Below are 17,067 nucleotides of genomic sequence, written 5' to 3'. Positions count from 1 at the left end.
GTGGCTGGAACTATAGGTGCCTACCACCACGCCAGGCTAATTTTTTTATTTTTCTATTTTTTAGTAGAGACGGGATTTCAGCATGTTGGCCAGGGTGGTCTCGAACTCCTGACCTCAGGTGATTGGCTAGCATCAGCCTTTCAAAGTTCTGGGATTAGAGGTGTGAGCCACCACGCCCAACCTATTTCTACCTTTTTGACTGTTTTGAATAATGCTGTGAGCATGTGTGCACAAGTTTTCATTTGAATACTTTTTGGGTGTACACCTCGGAGTGGAATTGCCGTGTCATATCTTAGTTCTGTGGTTACCTTTTGAGGAATTGCCAGAGTATTTCAGCAACAGCTACACCATTTTACATTCCTACCAGATAGGTCAAAACGTACAGCCCCAATTCTTTGAGAATTGAATCTACTGCACTCTCTTTTGTGCCAGCAATGGGGGTTGCTGTCTCCAAGGACGGTGTGTGTGAGCAGGTAAGTTCATCACCACAGCTCTCTCCTGCCCGAATTGAGCAGCTTTTTCATTAGGTGTTCTCTGCTTGTTAGAAGTTTTTGATTAGATTCCACAGTTCTGAAGATGTTGATTCTGACAGTTTTTGCCAGGTTACTCATTGCACTGTTGGAAGGAATGAGTTTTGGAGTTCTCGTTTGTGCTATTTTCAGTTACATCCCCACCTGGTGTGTTTTGAGGTTTGTCCATGATGTGGCACGTGTAACTCCTTTGTGGTTTTTTCTTACTGAGTAGGTTATACATCTTTGTTGGCTCTGTGCTGCTGCTACAACACTTGAGGGGAGATAACATGAGGAACCCTAGTAGCACCCAGGGGAGCAGCTTGCAGAACCCTAAAAGCACCCAGGGAAGCAGCTTGAGGAACTGTAGCAGTGGTAGCTGCTGAGAGTCTCACCTAGAGCCGCTTTCATGATGGCTTGGTTTAAGACAGATTTATAATTTGTGAAGGAGAAAATTGGCATTAATTTGTGAGCAGTGCTTATTAAAAATTAATTGCTTATCTGAGTGTAGTATGATCGTTTTAGAAACTTGCCTTTTTTTAGGGTGTTTTTACCCACTAGGTTAAGGATGTAAGATCTCCAACCTGCAGTAGAAGCCTTCTGTGCCCATGTGGGTCAGATCCTTGCTGTGGGACTCAGCGCAGGCCTCAGATGCTCTCCTTATCTGCCCATGTGTCCCAGGCAAGCCTGCAGAAGTTGTGGTCTGTGGCCCCTGGTCTGTAAGCTACAGCTGCCGACACTTGCTGAGCAGTGACTGAGAGCAGCTCTTCAGGCTCTCTCGCTTGTGGCATGGCTGTGGTTGCGTTGGCTGTGGTGTGCCAGGGGGTGTTGTGAAGCACTGCCCTGTGATGAGTTTAGCGTGCATGCCATCTGCATTGTGGAAGGGTTGTTGTGAAACACGCACTACCTGCTGGGTGCTCTTCTGTGTACTCCATGGAGATCCACTCAGACAGTCCTGGGGACTCCTGAGATGTGGGTGCTCCTCTGCCCCTTGTGACAGAGATAAGTCAGTTGAGGTCCCGAAGTTGGGCCGCTTGCCCAGGGCCACACAAGTTGGAAGTGGACGCCAGCAGTGGACCCTGGGCGGGCTGGCTCCAGAGTCCTGCCTCGGATTCACAAGTTCTATCTCCAATCATGTTTTGTAATACTTTCTGTTCTCCTTGGACAGGTCAATGGCATACGGTCTCTTTGTTTGTCACTGTGTCTTCAGCACATCACATTGTCCTGAGTGTGCTATGCTTGTATTTTCCCATGTATGTTCTCATTCTTGAAAAGATGTTTTGTGCTTTTATTTAAAGAACATCTCTCTTGCCTCCTTTCTGTTAGCCACACTTTTTGAAGTACGCAGTACAAGTGATGGTCAGCTGGCAAGCAGCTTTGTCCTGTGGGACACCTTGGCAGGCAGGACATGTTCCTGTGAAAGGTGGTTTGGCTTGTAATAGTGTCTGGGAAGGGAGAGAATTCTGTCTTGTGCCACTTAAATTAGTACTTTAACTTAGTTGAAATTCCTATTAGAATTTTTGAGGAAACTTTCATAAGGAAATAGGTGTTCTCTAAGGGATTCCTCTTCCATTTTGAGTTGGAAGTTGGTATAAACGTGGTTATTTACCTTCAGCAATAATTTTCTTATTTCTGGGTTTTGAAACATTGATGTAAGCAAGCTGAAACAAAATTTAATGGCAGAGAAATAGTTTTTGAGAGTATCTAAGAAATGCACTTACTCCCTGAAGGGCAGGGCAATAAAAACAAAAAGGAGCCAAGATATTTGTCTTGTTAAATATTATTATTAAAAAAAAAAACCGGCCGGGCGCAGTGGCTCAAGCCTGTAATCCCAGCACTTTGGGAGGCCGAGACGGGAGGATCACGAGGTCAGGAGATCGAGACTATCCTGGCTAGCACGGTGAAACCCCGTCTCTACTAAAAAATACAAAAAAACTAGCCGGGCGAGGTGGCGGCGCCTGTAGTCCCAGCTACTCGGGAGGCTGAGGCAGGAGAATGGCGTAAACCTGGGAGGTGGAGCTTGCAAGTGAGCTGAGATCCGGCCACTGCACTCCAGCCTGGGTTTCAGAGCGAAACTCCGTCTCAAAAAAAAAAAAACAACAACAACAAAAAAAGAAATGTGCTTAAGATGTTATGTGTAGCCAGCTGGGCGTGGTGGCTCACATCTGTAATGCCAGCACTTTGGGAGGCCGAGGTGGGAGGATTGTTTGAGCCCAGGAGTTTGAGACCAGCCTGGGTCTCAACATAAGGAGACCCTGTCTCTATTTAGAAAATAAAATGAAAGATGATATGTGTTTATCCGTGCATGTGTGATTGTGTGGAAAAGCAGGTGTGTGCAGTTTCTTTCAAGAAGACCGTGTGAAAACAAGAACCTAAAAGTAGTGAGGGGAATAGGACCTCTTAATTTTCAAAGATACCATCACAGTATTCTTTTTTTAATTTTATTTATTTAATTATTTTTTGAGACAGAGTCTCTCTCTGTTGCCTAGGCTGGAGTGCAGTGGCACGATCTCGGCTCACTGCAACCTCTGCCTCCCGGGTTCTGGAGATTTTCCTGCCTCCTGCCTCAGCCTCCTGAGCTGAGATTACAGGCTCCTGCCACCACACCTGGGAGTGTATTTTTGTATTTTTAGTAGAGATGAGGTTTCACCATGTTGGCCAGGCTGGTCTCAAACTCCTGACCTCAGGTGATCTGCCCGCCTCAGCCTCCCAAAGTGCTGAGATTAGCTTTCTTGATTAAAAAAAAGTAAACGGCTGTATCCTCACCCTCTGTGGTTTCTAACAGAAAGGTGTTACTGGTTTTAATCTTACCCAGGGTGTGGGAGAGAGTTTTGGGTTCCTGGAGCCATTGGTGGCAGGACACCAGGCGTGGTTGGTCCTCCCTAACTTGCCCTCTCGGCTTGTGTCTCCTGGGAAGTGGGGTAATGGGTGCACTCCGCTGTAATTCCTGTCTCTAACTTGCAAATGAGTTGTTTTTTTGATACAGAGTCTTGCTCTGTTGCCCAGGCTGGAGTGCAGTGGTGTGATCTTGGCTCACTACAACCTCTGCGTCCCAGGTTCAAGCGATTCTTCTGCCTCAGCCTCCCCAGTAGCTGGGATTATAGGCACACGCCGCCACACCTGGGTAATTTTTTATTTTAGTAGAGAGAGGGTTTCACCATGTTGGCCAGGCTGGTCTTGAACTCCCAACGTCAGGTGATCCACCTGCCTCGGCCTCCCAAAGTGCTGGAATTATAGGTGTGAGCCACCACACCCAGCGCAAATGGGCTATTTGATACAAGAGGTTAAATTTTGAACGTCTGGACACGTTTTAAAGATTTTTTAGGATAGGATTTTATTGCGGATTGTGCCCTAAACTTTAGGTCTTAGATTACAAAAGTACAATTATACAGATAGTTGACTTTTCTTTCCAGTTTTTAAGATTCATTGAAATACTTTTTCCATCATAAATTGATGCATTTTAAGTATGCAGTTCAGTGACTTTTAGTTAAGTTTAGTTAAGTTTGCTTACTAAAAGTGATTTGTGAGGTGGGCCGGGTGCAGTGGCCCTCCCAGCACTTTGGGAGGCTGAGGCGTGCAGATCACGTGAGGTCAGGAGTTTGAGACCAGCCTAGCCAACATGGTGAAACTCTGTCTTTACTAAAAATACAAAAGTTAACGAGGCTTGATGGCGTGTGCCTTTAGTAATCTTAGCTACTTGGGAGACTGGGGTGTGAGGATTGCTTGAAAACTCGGGAGGCGGAGTCTGCAGTGAGCTATCACACAACTGTACTTCTGCCTGGGCAACAGAGTGAGACTTTGTCTCAAAAACAAACAAACAAAAAAAACGTTATTTGTGAAACCATCACCATAATACAATTTTAGAAAAATGTTGTCACTTCAGTAAGATCCCTCCTGTCAATTTACAGTTAATCTGTTCACACCCCAGGCAACCACTAATCTACTATCTGTCTCTATTGATTTGTCTTTACAGATAATTAACATTTAAAACAAAAACCCGAAATGTCCTTCAAACTATCAGCACTTGACCCACTCGTTAGGCTAGTTTGCAGAGGTGTAGTTTGGATTCTGACGTAGGCCAGGCATTGGCAAACTTTTTCTACAGAGGACCAAGTGGTAAAGAACTTTGCCAGCCATAGGTCTCTCTGTTGAAACTACTTAACTTTGCCATTGAAGCATGAGTATGCCTGTGTGTGGCTGTGTTCCAATAAAACTAAAACTTTACAGAAGCAGTGCTTTGCTCACCCCTGATGACCTCCACCTAGGCCATAACTCTTAGCTGGGTGATGAGCCAGCTAGTCTTCCCTCGGAAACCAGGATTGGGCCACATGGTCATTTACATTTTCATTAGTCATTTTTATGGCTGATGGAAGGCATATTTAGTTTCTGTGTGATATTAAATTGAGCAGAAGAGAATTTAGAATGTCTTGACAGGCCGGGCATGGTGGCTCACCCCTGTAATCCCGCCACTTTTGGAGGCTGGGGTAGGAGGATTGCTTGAGGCCAGGAGTTAGAGACCAGTCTGGGCACCATAGTGAGACCATAGTGAGTCTCTGTAAAATAGAATGTTTTGAGAATTTGGAGAAAATAGGAGTTTAGGAATGTATGCATAGCAAAAGAGAGTTTGGGAATGATAATCACAAGAAAGGCTTAGAGCTTAGTGGGATTGTCAGCCTTTGTCTGCAATCAGTACTAAAACACAGTGGGTATAGGTGTTAAAATGAACTTTACACTTGCAGCTGTTTGTTCAGGGTCACGGGAAGGTCCTAACTACTTGTGCACCATCGGAGGTGAGGCGCAAGTTTTGTCCTTAGGGCCCATTAGGGTGGTGTTGTCACGGTAAAAGCTGTTCTTCCAGCCAGGTATACTTAGTTGTATTCTTGCATTCTGTCTCTGAGTCTTATGTTTTTGTTTGCTTTTTTACAAAATGGGGGTGAATGTCTTAGGTACTTGAATTTTAAGGACTAGAAAGAATTGATGACATATCTTCAGGTAGCAGTCGGCTCCCCAGTCTGAGCCAGCTCTATGCTCAGGTCTTGATTTGGATGTCGAGGTTAAGAGGAAGTCCGGGTCAGAGTCAGAATGGTCAGAGTCAGAATCACGTACTCTCATCACTCAGGTTCTTCCCTGCAGCATGGAGGGGAGTGTGACACATTCAGTAACACAATTGTTTGCAGATCCTGAAGTCACTGAGTCTCTTGAGAAACTGAGGTGAAAGAATGCCTTTTCTTGTTGTGAGATAAAGCACTCCTTGGTGCTTAGGCAGGGATCCCCAATGCTCAGGCAGGGCTCCCCTTGCTTACGCAGGGCTCCCTAATGCTCAGGCCGGGCTCCCCAATGCTCAGGCAGGGCTCCCTCGGGCTGCTCAGTGAAGCAGGAGGAGCTGGGACTTGTAGCCAGTACTGCATTCTTTAGTGTGGCTCTGCCTGTCTGTGACTTTGATCATGTTGCCTGCTTTCTGTTGCCAAGATGTGAGCACTTTACCTAGCTCACCAGGTTGGTATGCACACTTCTTTTCCTTTTTTTGAGATAGAGTTTGGATCTTGTTTCCCAGTCTGGAGTACAATGATGCGATCTCAGCTCACTACAACCTCCACCTTCCAGGTTCAAGTGATTCTCCTGCCTCAGCCTCCTCAGTAGCTGGGATTACAGGCATGCGCCACCATGCCTGGGTAAATTTGTATTTTTATTAGAGATGGGGTTTCTCCATGTTGATCAGGCTGGTCTCGAACTCTCGACCTCAGGTAATCTGCCTGCCTTGGCCTCCCAAAGTACTCGGATTACAGGCGTGAGCCACCAAGCCTGGCCTGCACACTCCCTTTCTAAGTATAGAAGAATGTGGAAGGTGTGTGTGGGTATAATTAAAAAAAAAAAAAACAACACATTTTCAAAGATCCTTGTTTAAATTTGCCCCATTATAGCTGCCTTCTCTCTCCATGTCTGTGTTTCTTTTTTTCTGAGACAGGATCTCATTCTGTCACCCAGGATGGAATGCAGTGGTGGGATCACAGCTCACTATAGCCCTTGACCTCCCCAGCTCAAGTGATCCTCCCACCTCAGCCTCCAAGTAGCTGGGGCTACAGGCGTGCACCACCGTTCCTCATGCCTGCAAATTTTTTTGTTTTTGTTTTTGTAGAGACTGGATTTCACCGTGTTGGTTTGGCAGGTCTTAAATTCCTGGGCTCAAGCAGTCCTCCAGCATCAGCCTCCCAACATGCTGGGATTACAGGTGTGAGCCACCACACCTGGCCCATTTCTGTGTTTCTATTCTTGCATTTTCTTTTTCATTTGTGATTTGAAGTAGCAAAGAATAAAAGAAGCTGCTTTATGATGGCTGATAGCTGCTACCAAGAACTAAATAAAATGGTGATATGGGCAAGTAAAACATGAACAGATGGCATGTTAGGTCTGGGGTGTGGAGTTTTGCTTGTACTCATAGAGTGAGCCAGAGGTGGGTGGGGATGGAAAGAGCTCTCCGGCCCTGCCCGTGCGCTAGGACTCAGTGTGCTCTGGTTGGTGGGGTGGCGCTGGTGAATGTTTTTCTAGGACTGCTAGTCCAGCACAGTCTCGTCTTGGACTTTGAGAATGATTTTAGGGTACTGTAAGGCCTCAGAAGCAGTTTAACTTTACTTTTAAATGTTAAATTCATTAAATTTGTGCAATTAAATGCCTACTTTTAATTCGGCATATTTGAAGATTATTTGGAAGGTATTATTGTGCTTATGTCATTTATAAAATACTTCAATTTTTCGTTTCAACTTTTGGTTTGAGAGTTTTAATAATACAGTAGTAAGGCTAATTTAAGAAAAAAGAAAATGGAGATTTGTGTTGAGATGCTATAGTAGGTTTGCTTTGGCCAAGGCTTTCAGTACTTTGGTGTGATTTGGAACTCATGGTGTGAATTCTAACAGATCAGGGAGAAGTTTTTCTTGAGCAGTAATATAACTTGTCCTTTTCAATTCAGATTTTCAAGAAAAGGTTTCATCATTGGACTGTTTTTGCTCGTTTTACAGTTGAGACTTTTTCTTTGTATATGATGTGGGAATAATTTGCACATATATTCTCCCTAACTAAAAACATCACCTGTCTGGCTTATTGAATTCCTGTACCCGCTGTCGGCAGGGTACCCGCTGTCCGCAAGGTACACATTGTCTGTAAGGGTGCATGTGACAAAGTCATCCCTGCTTAAGTGAGCCCCAGGCTCAGTCAGAGAATAGATGGCCCAGCTCTCCAAGGACTTCCTCAGCAGGTATGCACCCTGCCCTGTGTTGGGGCCTTAGAGAGGAACCCGCTGCGTTCCTGTGGAGATGGACTGGACAGGTCCCTGTTAGAAGAGCTTGGGAAGGACTAGAGCAAGGCAAATGCAGACTAGAAGAGAGCTCCTTAGCCAGGCGCCGTGGCTCACGCCTGTAATCCCAGCACTTTGGGAGGCCAAGGTGGGCGGGATCATCTGAGGTCAGGAGTTGGAGACCAGCCTGACCAATATGGTGAAACCCCATCTCTACTAAAAAGGCAAAAATGAGCCAGGCGTGGTGGCGGGCGCCTGTAGTCCCAGCTGCTTGGGAGGCTGAGACAGGAGAATTGCTTGAACCTGGGAGGTGGTGGTTGCAGTGAGCTGAGGTTGTGCCAGTGCACTCCAGCCTGGGTGACAGAGCAAGACTTTGTCTCCATAAAAAAAAAGAGAGAGAGAGAAAGTTACTGTATTTTAGGAAAATATTAGATAAATGCTGATACATGTAATGAACACATGATGATGGCAAAAACTGGGGAATATGGTACTTAAATGAGTGAATCTAGCCAACGTTGGCTGGAGGAACTTCTGGGTGGGGCAGAGGGACAACAGCAGAATGGACCTTGCCAGATTTTTTGTTTTTTGTTTTTTTTTTTTTTTGAAACCAAGGGAATAGAATAGAGAACATCAGGCAGGGTGAGGTAGCTCATGCATGTAATTCCAGCACTTTGAGAGGCCGAGGCAGGAGGCTTGAGCCCAGGAGTTCTATCTAGGCCAGCCTAGGCAACATAGTGAAATGCCCATCTCTCCGAAAAATTTAGAAAAACTAGCTGACCATGGTGGTGCGTGCCTGTAGTCCCAGTTACTCAGGAGGCTGAGGCAGGAGGATCACTTTGAGCCCAGGAAGTTGAGGCTGCAGTGAGCTATGATCATGCCACTACACTCCAGCCTGGATGACAAAGCAAGACCCTGTCTGTAAGAAAAGAAAAACCAGTGTGTCCATGTAGTATAAGGTAATATTATCTCTGTAAAGTTTCATTTTGCTTGGGTGTGGCATAGTCTCGGCCCAGGCATAGGTTTTTTTTTTTTTTGAGACGGAGTCTTGCTCTGCCGCTCAGGCTGGAGGTGCAGTGGTGAGATCTCAGCTCACTGCAAGGTCCGCCTCCCAGTTCACGCCATTCTCCTGCCTCAGCCTCCTGAGTAGCTGGGACTACAGGTGCCCACCACCACGCCCGGCTAATTTTTTGTATTTTTTTTTTTTTTTTTAGTAGAGATGGGGTTTAACCTTGTTAGCCAGGATGGTCTTGATCTCCTGACCTCGTGATCTGCCCGCCTTGGCCTCCCAAAGTTTTGGGATTACAGACGTGAGCCACCGTGTCTGGCCCAGGTTTTGTTTTTAATCATGGATTATACTCAGAAATGTGTGAGAGCTTCTGGCCTGAATCAGCTTGAAGGCACTGTTTACCCCTTGGGAGTATGGTTTGTTTTATTTTTGTAACAAATATCTGTTGAACGGTTACTATATGCCAAGGCCCTAGCCTAGGATACTGGGGTAGAGAAACAAATGAGGCACTCAAGCCTTGAGGCACTCGAGGAACTCTTTGCCTGATAGGAGAAAACCATTTCTATAAAACAGTTATTATGATCTTTTCCATTGATTCCAAGGTGCACAGTTTTTTTTACAGCTCTGAAGTGAGGATATCTGAGGACAGGCAACTTTTTTTTTTTTGAGACAGAATCTCACTCTGTTGCTCAGGCCGGAGTGCAGTGGTACAGTCACTGCTCACTGCAGTCTCCACCTCCTGGGCTCAAGCAATCCTTCTGCCTCAGCCTTCTGAGTAGCTGGGGCTTCAGGTAGGCACCACCACACCTGGCTAATTTTTTAAATTTTTGTAACGATGGCGTCTGACCATGTTGCCTAGGCTGGTCTCGAGCTACTGAGCTCAAGACAGACGGTATTTGTAATGTCGTCGTAATTTCTTGCAAGTGGGCGGACCTAGTCATTGCTGTTCAAACTGTCATCAACTCACTTGAGTTATATATGTTGTTACTATATATGAGACTAAAAATGTTAAGTGTAGTTGATGTTAGAATGTCTTTAGATTCAGCCTTAGAAATGGAAAGTTCTTTTGTGTGCAGAAAGCAAGCAGTAGCCGCAGAGCAGAAGGCTGGCTCGTGTCAGTATGTCAGTGAGGTGCGAGGTCGCCACTGGTCAGATGACTCCAGTTCATCATTTCTTGCAGAGCAGTAACTAAGCACTCCATGGACCAAGGAGGGGTGGTGAACAGATGTGGCTCTGCTCACCTGTGAGCTGAGGAGTGCCTGTCCTGCTCCACGCGCTCCACACCTGCCCTCAGACGAGCAAAGCAGAGGCTCACGCAGGAGGCAGCTGTCTGGAGGGCGAGGCAGCGTTCGGCAGTTGTTTTTTGTTTGTTTGTTTGTTTTTTTGGGACCACAGGCACCTTTTTTCTTTTTCTTTTTCTTTTTTTTATAGAAGCAAAACAGATGGAATCATCGGATAGATGACTTGATACATTGGGGGGAGATGCCACGTAAGTGCATAGTGGCGACCCTAGGAACATGTGACACCTTAGCCCAGTGGCCTTCCTCCTGCCTTCCAAGGAGAGGGCTCTTGACTTGGGTTCTGCAGGATGAGGTAGGAGTTGACCAGATGCACAGAAGAGTGGTTGGTTCTGGAAAGAATCAAATGCTGGTTGGTGTGGCATCCTCCAGGATGGAGGCAGTGTGGCTGGGACCCGTTGGAGGGAGGGTGGGGTCCACAAAGATCTGTGGGGCCCTGAGGATTATAGAAAGGAACTGAAGGTGAATTTCAGAGGAATTTTTGTAGTATGTGTTAGTTGGTATGTATTAGGATTTTTTTTTTTTTTTTTGAGATGGAGTCTTGCTCTGTCGTCTAGGCTGGCGTGCAATGGCACGATCTCGGCTCACTGCAACCTCCAACTCCCAGGTTCAAGCAGTTCTCCTGCCTCAGCCTCCCCAGTAGCTGAGACCACAGTTGTTTGCCACCATGCCTGGCTAATTTTTCTATTTTTAGTAGAGACGGGGTTTCGCCATGTTGTCTAGGCTGGTCTTGAACTCCTGACCTCAGGTGATCCACCTGCCTGGGTCTCCCTAAGTGTTGGAATTAGAGGCATGAGTCACAGCATCCAGCCTGTATTAGGATATTCTGTGTTTAAAAAATACAAAAGTTATTTTGTAGCAAACGTTGCAGAAAGTAAAGCTTAGTAGAGATGAGTGGCAAGGCTCCCATAGTAGACAGGAAAGGATGGGATTTTTGGAAGGATTGGCCACGCGCAGGAAGAATCTGGGTTCCTCCAGAGAAAAGGTGCAGGTGTGGAGGTGGCAATTGTGGAAACTGAGGGCCTGCATGCCTGGATGCAGTGTTCTTAGGGCCAAAGGTGGCTGTTTAGGCGGAGTGAGAACAGGTAGAGTGTGGACACTTAAAGCACAAGGCCAAGCGTGGAGCATTGTCATAGGATTGTGGACCACAGCAGGGATGTGAGTGCACGGACGGGGATCATGAGGACCCTCTGACTCGTAGGATTGTGGATGACAGAGGGGAGTGTGGGTGCACGAATGGGGATCACGAGGACCCTCTGACTCGTAGGATTGTGGACCACAGCAGGGATGTGGCTGCATGGATGGGGATCATGAGGACCCTCTGACTTGGGTGTCAGCTTTGTGGTTACCACAGCCTAGATCGTGCTATGTGATGTTTCTTTGGCACCTCAGGCCCCCTTGTTGAGGCTCAGCAATATCTGATGCAGAGACAAGGGTGTTGGGGTGTTTGTGATAAGGCGCTGGATAGGGAAGACCGGGAGGCATCTAGGGACCACTCACTGTCTTTAGAAGTTTAATGAGAGCAAGGAAGTGGGTAGTAGGAGACAGGGCAGCAATAGGGATTACACTTTTGGCAATCATGGATTGCAAATATGCACTGGAGATGAGGAGGCCACTGGTGTTGGACGTGGAGCTTTGTGGTTGGAACGATGGATGTGCCCTTTGCGTGGGGGTCACGCAGGCACATGCTCGGTGGCTCTCATGTAGTGTCTTTGTAGGGTGGGGAGGGTGGCAGGCATTCAGTTGGTGGCAGGTTGTGTTGGGTCCTTTCCAAGCTTTGCTTCATTCAGGCTTTAAGCAGGCCCTGGCCCGTGAGTGAGGTACGTGGTGCAGAGTGGAGGAGGAGAGAAGCGGATGCTCAAGGTGTGAGTGGGAGGCTGTGTGTGAGAAGGGCCGCTGGGTGCTCACTGGCCAGGGAGCTGCTTGCTGGTGGTGGCTGTGGCCAGTGCCACTGTCATTGTGTGCCTGGGGTCCTGCCCCAAGGATCTCAGGGCTTCACCTCACAGCCCTCGATGGCCTGGCAGCCAGAATTGAGTCTGTGGGGTTGTTTTTTGTTTTTGTTTTTGTTTTTGAGACAAAGTCTCGCTGTCACCCAGGCTGGAGTGCAGTGGCATGATCACAGCTCTGCCTGCTGAGCTCAAATGATCTTTCCTCCTTTGCCTCCCTGTTAGCTGGGAGTACAGATGTGTGCCACTACACCCAGATAATTGTTGTATTTTTTGTAGAGATGGGGTTTTGCCATGTTGCCCAGGCTGATCTCGAACTCCAGGGCTCAAGCGATCTGCCTCTCTGGGCCTCCCAAAGTGCTGGGATTATGGGTGTGAGCCACTGCACCTAGCCATCTTAGTGTGAAACTCCGTTTAGATGCAGATATCACAGAAGCTTTAGAAGAACCTCACCTGTTTTCGTATTAGAAGCTTTTTTTCTTGTTCTCGACACTCTGCATCCCAGTAGCTCATTCATTGAAAACACACCCAGTTAGGGACTGATCAAGGATTTTCTACCCACTGCCTTCATGAAATGCAATTAGAAGTCCTTTTTAAACAGTGTTTCTTTTTCTTTTCTTTTTTTTTTTAAAGACAGTGTTTCTAAGTGTGGATCCGTCTGAAGAACAAAACAAAGCATCACATTCTGTTAGGCAGGAACATATACTAAGCTTTGTTTTTTTTTTTAAAACTAAATCTGTCTTTTTTTTTTTTTTTTAACTTTTTTTTTTGAGACGGAGTTTCGCTCTTGTTGCCCAGGCCGGAGTGCAGTGGCACGATCTCCACTCACCATAATGTCTGCCTCTTGGGTTCAAGTGATTCTCCTGGCTCAGCCTCTCAAGTAGCTGGGATTACAGGCATGCACCACCATACCTGGCTAATTTTGTATCTTTAGTAGAGATGGGGTTTCTCTGTGTGGGTCAGGCTGGTCTCAAATTCCTGACCTCAGGTGATCCGCCCGCCTTGTCCTCCCAAAGTGCTGGTACTATAGACGTGAGCCACAGTGCCCAGCCTCAAAATCATTTTTTTTTTTTAAATACAATTATTTCCTGATTTTATTGAAGGGAATGTTGAGGTATCAGAGTAAGAATTCAGATGTCAGGTAGGGCATTGTCCCTGTGCTTGTGATGATTGCTGTCTTTGTTTCCAGCTTTGGAGTAGCCTGAGCATTTGGAGAAGGACAGGTCATCCCCAGCCTCTGTGGGTTAGCGGTTGGGGCTGGGGCATTGGTCCCAGGTATGTTTGCAGGTTGTGGTAGAGGATGATAGTGATGTCCATGAGAGGTGTGATGTTGCTTCAGGGACAGCATCTTATGCCCCAAGGAGACGACCTCTTAGCTTACCTGAACCTCAGAGAGGCTGAATTTGCTCAGCCAGTGGTTTGAACCGGCTGAGCAGTGGTTGAACTAGGGTTGGACCTATATATATTAGTTAAAGAAAACAGCTCACTTCCCTTCACTTACTAATACATTGGTTAATGCCATGTCCAAATAGCCTGTTTTACTTTTGTAAACAAGCCACATGGATAAGGGCTTAGCTTTCTGGGAAGAAATCAGCCGTTAACATTTGCCTCCTCTGAGCTGGGCCTGCTGTGGAGAGATGGGGAGTTCAGTGGGTGAGTGCCTGGGCACCCTCACCCAAGGGCCAGCAGACCTGGATGCTGAGCCTCCAGGTGGGTGGTGCAGGGCAGGTGCTGAATGGGTCTGCGTGGTAGGTCTGCGGGGGTGGCAGTGTGCCACTGTCTGGGTGGGAGTGTGCCTGCTCCTGTGGTGATGTCCTCTGAGGTCTCTGCTTCTTTCTTTAGGTGGTGGTTCCCTGAGCTTAAGCCCCTCATGCATTTCTCACACTGCAGGGTTACTTGGTTGTGGCATCATAGTTGATCTTTATTTGGTAGAATTCCTCTTTGTTTTACATTTTATTTATTTATAACAGAGACGGGATCTGGCTATGTTATCCAGCCTGGCCTTGAACTCTTGGGCCCAAGCCATCCTCCTTACTATTTCCCAAAGTGCTGGGATTACAGGCATCAGCCACCACGCCTGGAGTAGAATTTCTAGAAGTAGTCTTGGATGCTGATAGGCCCGGAAGGGGCTCATGATAGCTTTTCTTTTCTTGCTTTTGGAGAAGAAACAGTGGGGAAAGTTTGATGATTAGATTTCAGGTGAAATCAAAGTCCAGGGCTGGACTAGCTCCAGGGTAACGCCGATGGCGAACCCTACCCTGCACAACCGCCCCTCCCCAACACGCCCCGTCCCCCGCAAAAGTAGACCATTGGCACTTTCTGGAGCCCAAAGAAAATGTTTAGTACTCACTTGCTCTTCCCAGCAAGTCTACCATGCGCAAGGAGTTGCAGTGAGTGGCAGCCTGTTCAGAGTTATAGTTCAGGGAGGACGCGTTGCTACCGCAGGCTTTGGGCAGGATCTTTGATCTGGCGGAGACAGTCTTCTGCTCACTGCATTTCCAGCTGGAAGGGCATACACAGTGTTGTTTCTTCTGCTTGTAATTTTAAAACTTGCGTATCATTAGCTGCCTGTTTTGAGTCTTACTAGTATTTTATGCAGGAACACACAAATTTTAACTACCTTTTTTGTAAAACACCAAAGTGAGTTGTTACTTATTTCAGATTTGAACTTTTCATTAACCTTTGTCCCAGCCTTGGTGAGTTTCAACATACTATGGAAACTGTATTCTTGGTTTGCAGAGTCTTTGCCTCCCTGTCCAGCCTGACAGGCCGCTTTGTTTCTGCACAACTCTCCTTCAGTGTTGACGCCGGCCCGGCCTGGCAGCTGTAGTTGGCACAGGCTTTGTTGGCACTGTCCTCCAAGACAAGCGTCTGCCTTCCCAGCAGGCCTGCTCTGCACTCAACAGGCCGTGCTCCACCTTCCTGTGCAGATCTGTTTCTTTTTTTTTTTTTTTTTTCTTTTTTTTTTTTTCTTTTTTTTTTCTGAGATGGAGTCTCGCTTTGTCGCCCAGGCTGGAGTGCAGTAGCATGATCTTGGCTCACTGCAAACTCCACTTCCCAGGTTCACGCCATTCTCCTGCCTCAGCCTCCCGAGTGGCTGGGACTACAGGCGCCCGCCACCACGCCCAGCTAATTTTTTGTATTTTTAGTAGAGACGGGGTTTCACCATGTTAGCCAGGATGGTCTCGATCTCCTGACCTTGTGATCCGCCCACCTCAGCCTCCCAAAGTGCTGGGATTACAGGCGTGAGCCACCGCACCCAGCCACGGATCTGCTTCTTAATGCGTCTTGGTCATAGGTCATCACTTTTCACCCCTATTCGATTCATCCAGCTTGTATATCTTTACATGTAAAAAAGGGGTGTTCCCGCTCTTAAGAATTGCATTTGTCTTGCTTGCAAAAACTGGTTGAAAAGGCTTAACAGGTCTGGTAGCCTTCTGGGTGCGGAGGGTATTGCCTAAAGAATTTGACATGCATGGCAGGCAGCTGGTAGGTGTGTGTCTGGCATCCTTCCCCGTGGGTGGTGCTGACACTTGGGGTGCAGGGTGGTGCTTGCTGTGGGAATGGGAGCACCCTTTGTATCTCTTGTCTCTTACTGACTGGAAGGCGTCTGATGCCTTGCAGTGCAGGTCCCTATTTGTGTGTGTGTTTTTAAAGTATGGAATGCTTCACAGATTTGCATGTCATCATTGCACAGAGCTCTGCTCATCTTCTCTGTGTTGTTCGAATGTTTAGTACATGTGCTGGCCAAAGCGAGCATGTCATGCTTGCCTTGACTGTGAACAAGTTCGATTTGAAATGCTTCACATTCAAGGCCGGGTGCGGTGGCTTGCACCTGTAATCCCAGCAATTTGGAGGCTAAGGCGTGCAGATCACTTGAGGTAAGGGTGAGACCCTGTCTCTACTGAAAATATAAAAATTAGCTGGGCGTGGTGACACATGCCTGTAATCCAGGCTACTTGGGGGGCTGAGGCAGGAGAATTGCTTGGGCTTGGGAGGCAGAGGTCGCACTGAGCCAAGATTGCACCACCGCAGCCCAGTCTGGATGACAGAGCGAGATTCTGTCTCAAAAAAATAAGAAGAAAAAAATGAAATACTTCATTTGAAAAATTTCCTGGCCAGAGGACAAATCCTTGCTTATGTCTGTAATGAAAGAGGCAGAGCCTGGGTGCTGTGGCAAGGCGTCCAGTGATAGTGTCAGGGCCTATGGGAAGTGGTGGCTGGCTTGTGCTGTAAGGGGCAGGAGCACTGGAAGCTTGCCAGGCTGTGATGGGGTTGGAGTGAGAATGGGGCACACACCTTCCTGCCACTGGGGAGCAGGGGAAACAGCAGAACCTTGCTCTGAGTGTCTGGGGTCCAGCAACATTCCTGGTGGGTGATGGGGAGGAAAGGACTAACCGCATCAGCACCTAGCCTTTGTGGGACACAGGCCTCCTCCCTGGAGTTTCAGCTTCATCTGGAAATGAGTCTTCGATGCGTAAAACCATTCCTGAATGATACCGTCCAGCTGGTGGAAACTTAGATTTGTTTTGACCTAAAATCTAGAGGTATTGAGAGAGAAACAGAGGCAAACAGCGTGTGGGGGAAGCTGTGCATAAAGGAGTGTTTGTGGGATTGCCTTTACTCAGGATCCAGTTCAAGCCAAAATGGAGGAAGAGTCTTGATCTCTACAAACAGGTGATTTCTGAGACAGATTCCAAAGCATTTTCTAGAGAAGCTCTACTGCGTCACTCCATCAAATTCAAAACATTGTTTCTGATTATGTTTTGAGAGTGTAGAGTTAGAGTGTAGAATATGGAAATGAAATCCTTAGTGATGAAAGCGTTGACATGACCCGGCACGTTCGCCAAAGCACTGGCACTGGTGCACGGTGCGTCGGCAGCCGGGGTGTCCTCCCTCTGCTGAGCCTCCTTCTGAGCCCTGCCGCCTTTCCCTTGGCCCTCAGTGCACTGCATCTGTGTGCCATATGCTCACTGTGCATAGACCTTCTTCATGCTGATGATTCATGTTTATTACTTTT

At 47.1% G+C, this 17,067-nt stretch overlaps 1 protein-coding gene and 1 non-coding gene across 7 annotated transcripts in view; one reads left to right on the top strand and one right to left on the bottom strand.

The window, feature by feature from the left end:
• The window catches only part of ANKRD11 (ankyrin repeat domain 11), a 224,209-nt gene that overhangs the window by 40,478 nt on the left and 166,664 nt on the right, over positions 1-17,067 (top strand). The window lies entirely within an intron of this gene.
• LOC111553889 lies at positions 15,700-15,805 on the bottom strand. The gene has a single exon (XR_002735106.1). It is a non-coding gene; the product is annotated as a U6 spliceosomal RNA (small nuclear RNA).

This window comes from Piliocolobus tephrosceles, chromosome 17, assembly GCF_002776525.5.
Source record: "Piliocolobus tephrosceles isolate RC106 chromosome 17, ASM277652v3, whole genome shotgun sequence".
Taxonomy (NCBI): domain Eukaryota; kingdom Metazoa; phylum Chordata; class Mammalia; order Primates; family Cercopithecidae; genus Piliocolobus; species Piliocolobus tephrosceles.
This window is presented reverse-complemented; position numbering and strand designations above follow the sequence as displayed.